We start from the raw sequence: 4,983 nt of genomic DNA on the forward strand, positions 1-4,983 counted from the left end.
CCCACTCTTTACAAGAAACGCCTTCAATTGTACTCAGAACATGACCTCTTGACGACACACAAAATAGTAAGACAACTGTGACAATCTAAACAACTGTTCCCTCGAACATGAAGATAAAGCAGGGAAGTTGCTGGCCCACCAGGCCCGTGAGGACTACGCCTCCAGATTGATTTCTAAGATCAAATTACCCTTGGGTAATATAACCTCAGACCCAGCTGAAATGAAGTCTTTTTTGATTGTTATTCCAATCGCTACAAGTCAGAATGGCCTCTCAACCCCTCAGAGTTTCACCGCTGTCTTGACACACTAAATTACCCCAAAGTTAATGAGGCTCTGGCCGTGGACATGGGTAGGCCCATTTCCACCCTGGAGGTACAAGAGGCAATAGGGTCACTCCAAAATGGAAAATCCCCTGGGCCTGATGGTTTCACAGTGGAATTCTACAAAGCTTTTTCTACACAGCTTCTCCCAATTTTGACAAGTTTATATAATGACTCATTTGATAAAGACAGACTTCCACTAACCTTATCTGCAGCGACTATTTCTTTGTTACTCAAAAAGGATAAAGACCCTACCCTTTGCAGTAGTTATAGACCAATATCGCTCTTAAGTGTAGATTTTAAAATTCTGGCCAAAGTTCTATCTCATCGTCTTCAACAGATTATGCCAGACCTTATTGCTCCCGACCAAACAGGTTTTATACAGGGCAGACATTCATTCTTTAACACCAGGAAATTACTTAATATTCTTTATTTCCCTTCTTCTAACTGTCCTGAAATTGTAGTGTCCCTTGACGCCGAAAAAGCCTTTGATAGGGTGGAATGGGGTTATCTGTTCTTCATTTTAGACAAATTTGGTTTTGACTCTAACTTTATACGCTGGATCTGTCTCTTATACACCGCCCCAACCGTTTCCATCTATACTAACAGTATGCAGTCACCACCTTGTCCTTTGTACCATGGGACACGCCAGGGATGCCCGCTATCTCCCTTGCTTTTCAATTTGGCAATAGAGCCTTTAGCGATTTGGCTTCGTAGCCAGGAAAGATTTGAGGGCTTACACGTTACAATGTAGTCCATAAACTTTCCCTCTACGCAGATGATCTTCTTTATATTTCTAACCCCACCTCATCCCTGTCACCAGTATTGGAAATTTTGGACCAGTTTCGTCAACTCTCTGGTTATAAATTGAATTCGCAAAAAAGTGAGCTATTTTTTGTTAACTCTTCAGCAAAGTCCCTTCCGCATTCTATCTTTCCCTTTAATATAGCGTTAGGGGGATTTAAGTGCTTGGGAGTATTCTTTACCAACTCATTTAATGACCTTTTCTCCAAAAATTTTCAGCCTCTGCTGGACAAATTTAAATCAGACATAACCAGGTGGGCCTCCCTTCCATTGTCCCTTATGGGCCGTGTCAGCTTGATTAAAATGATCACACTTCCTAGATTCTTATATCCTTTTCAACATATCCCAGTGGTCATTAGTAAATCTTTTTTTGTCAACCTTGATCACCTGCTGAATATATTTCTATGGGATAACAAACCCGCGCATCTCAAGAGGTCAGTTCTCAAAGTCTGAAGGAGGCTTCACGCTCCCTAACTTTCGTCACTACTATTGGGCTTGTAACATCCATAAATTACTCTACTGGGCCTATTGGAGAGCAACAAATGGTCTTCCACCTTGGGCTCATATTGAGATCTCGTCCTCCCGTAGCTCTCTATATGCTATACTCTGCTCCCAGCTCCCCATATCTGCTAACAAAGCTCCTACTAATCCAGTTGTTAACAGTACTATTAAAATTTGGCTCCAATTTAGGAAACATTTTGGTTTTCATAGGGCCTCAATCCATATGCCCATCCTAACAAACCACTTGTTTCCTCCATCCTGCTCTGACCCGGCTTTCCGCTTCTGGTCAAGTAATGGACTTACCGCAGTCTTTGAGTTCTATAAGGATGGTGTCTTTTCATCCTTTTCAGACCATATGTGCCAGACATGGCCTACTGCAGTGTAAGGTGCTCCACAAAACTCACTTTACTAATGCTAGGCTGGCAAAGATATTTCTGAATCTAAGTGATGCTTGTGAGAGATGTAAACAGTCTCCGGCTGACCATGTACATATGTTCTGGACGTGCCCCCAACTTACTAGTTTTTGGTCTAATATATTTGACACTCTCAATCAAGTCCTTAACTGTAATTTAGGCTCTAATCCCTTAACAGCCCTATTTGGCATCACCCCTGATTTGTGCCTGCCTGAAACCTCACAATGTGTTATTGCCTTCAATACCTTGCTGGCCAAACGTGCCATTCTTCTTAAATGGAAACAGGCCTCTCCACCATCGCATGATAGCTGGATCCACGATGTCCTATTATGCATCAAATTCGAAAAGCTAAGATTTTCCCTGAAGGGTTCCTTGAGGTCCTTTCACAGGACCTGGGATCCTGTGCTTGATTTTATCAACAACTCTGTTTCACTTGAGGATAGCAATGCCTAAATATGTGAATTGAGAGGTTTTTTTTTCTTGTTATTTATTTATTTCCCCCTCTAATTTTGTTTATACATTTGTACATATTGTAATTTATCATTTACATTTATTATTATTTACATATTGATTTAGACCACTCTTGTTCTGGTAGATATTCTGTTTATCTCTGTCAGATTCCCTGGAGCAGCTTTAGTGGATGTATGTGTTCTAGGGGGGTGGGTGGGTTAAGGTCGAAGGGTAAGGGGTTGATGCAGAAGCACACTTTTTGTTGTTTCACTTCAACAATGTAATATGTTTGTGATTCTACAAAAGGCAATAAAAAGATTCGAAAAAAAAAAGATGGAAAAAAGTAGCAGCAGCTCTACACCAGCCTCTCTACTGAGAAAGTCAGTGTGAAACTGCTACAAAGTAAAAGAAATGCTAACATGTCCGTGACAAGTTTCAAGTAAAACATGGAATGTCTTGGAAAGTTACTAACTTATAGAAACAGAAGTCTATGCTAAAGCCATTAGCTTAGGGCTAACAAATTAATAGATTCCCTTTCGGATGCTAGCAGAAGTTGTTGAGCTTTATTATCACAAGTTTTTTTTTTTTTGTGACAGATGCCATAATATTTGATGTCATGACAGCTAATGAGAGTGCACTTAGCAAAAATGATCATGTGACAGGAAACTGTCATGATATCAAACATTATGGCATCTGTTCTGACAATAACCAGTAACTTTTGTAGTACTGAAAATGTCATGAAAACTCATAATGACGTGACATCTGCTGTAATATATTTATGGCATGGTTATGTCAGTGTTATGTAGCAGGGCTTAAGTAAACTGTTACCTATTTTGTGTTGAACATACACAAATACAAATACAAACAGCGGTGGTCCTGAACACATATATATTAAATAATATTAAAATTGACAGCATTGAAGTCAGGGTGACAGTAAGGATATCGAAATACAACCCCATTTCCAAAAAAGTTGGGACGCTGTGCAAAATATAAATAAGAACAAAATGCAATAATGTGCAAATCATTTAAACAAAATATTTAATTTAAAATAGTACAAAGACAACAAATCAAATGTTGAAACTGAGAAAATGAAATTATATGCCCATTTTGACTTTGATGTCAACAACACGTTCAGCATTAATGCTGCCTTCAAAGATGTGCCAGTCAAACAGGATGTGCACTACTGCACCCCTATACCATCATGAATACTGGATTTTGAACTGTGCATTGATAACAAGCTGAGTGGTCTTTAGCCCAGAGGACACAGTGTCCATGATTTCCAAAAGGAAATTAAAATGTTGATTTGTCAGGCCACAGAACACTTTTCCACTTCCCCTCAGTCCATTTTAAATGAGCTCAGGCCCAGAGAAGGTGACAGCATTTCTGGATCCTGTTTATATATGTTTTCTTCTTTGCATTTTAGAGTTTTAATTAGCATCTGTGGATGCAGCGCCGAGCTGTTTTCATAGACAGTGTTTTTCAGAAGTTTTTCTGAGCCCATGCAGTGATTTGCTCTACAGAATGATGTCTGTTTTTAATGCAGTGCCGCCTGAGAGCCCAAAGATCATGGCGAGCAAATACTGGTTTTTGGTCTTGTCCCTTGCATACAGAGATTTCGCCAGGTTCTCAGAATCTTTTAATGATATAATGTACTGTAGATGATGAAAAGCAAAAGTTCTTTGCTACTTTATGTTGAGAAATGTTATTCTTGAATTGTTGCAGTATTTGCTCGTGCAGTCTTTCACAGAGTGGTGATCCCCTCCTCATCTTTACTTCTAAAAGACTCAGCCTCTCTGGGATGCTCATTTTTTATCCAATCATGTTACTGACTTGTTGCCAATTAACCACCAGGTGTTTTTTAAGCATTACACAACTTTACTAGTCTTTTGTTGCCCCCGTCCCCACTTTTATGGAACATGTTGCTGGTATCAAATTCAAAATGGGCATATATTTTTCAAAAAACAATAAAATTTCTCAGTTTCAACATTTGATATGTTGTCTTTGAAGCATTTTAATGAAATATAGGATTTAAATGATTTGCACATCATTGCATTTTGTTTTAATTGTATATTGAATGATACCCAACCGAAAATGGCAAGTCTGTGACAAGGTTAGCAACAGTGGGATGGCTTTGACATGGTGCGGCAAATTTTGAAACAGGTGGTAACATTTGTAAAAGGGGAGATGAAGGACTAGGGGTGTAGATGGCAACTTTGGGGTAGGATAGCAAGTCTGGGGTGAGAATGGTAATTTTAAGACAGGCCTGGCAACTTTCAGAGAAATGGATGAATTAATGATGCAAAAACTGCCATGAAAAAACAGGAGCGGTAGTTTTGGATGGAAGTAACTACTCAGGGACAGATATTAGAGCAGAGATGTAGATATTAGAAGCAAACTGGAGATAAAATGAGAACTGAATAATAGGCATGTAACCTTAGCTTTTCTCAGGTTTGCAATTTCTGACTTGTATTCAATGAGCCTCCCAGTTTCTGTAC

Source organism: Colossoma macropomum, unplaced genomic scaffold (genome assembly GCF_904425465.1).
Source record: "Colossoma macropomum unplaced genomic scaffold, Colossoma_macropomum, whole genome shotgun sequence".
In the NCBI taxonomy this organism is placed as follows: domain Eukaryota; kingdom Metazoa; phylum Chordata; class Actinopteri; order Characiformes; family Serrasalmidae; genus Colossoma; species Colossoma macropomum.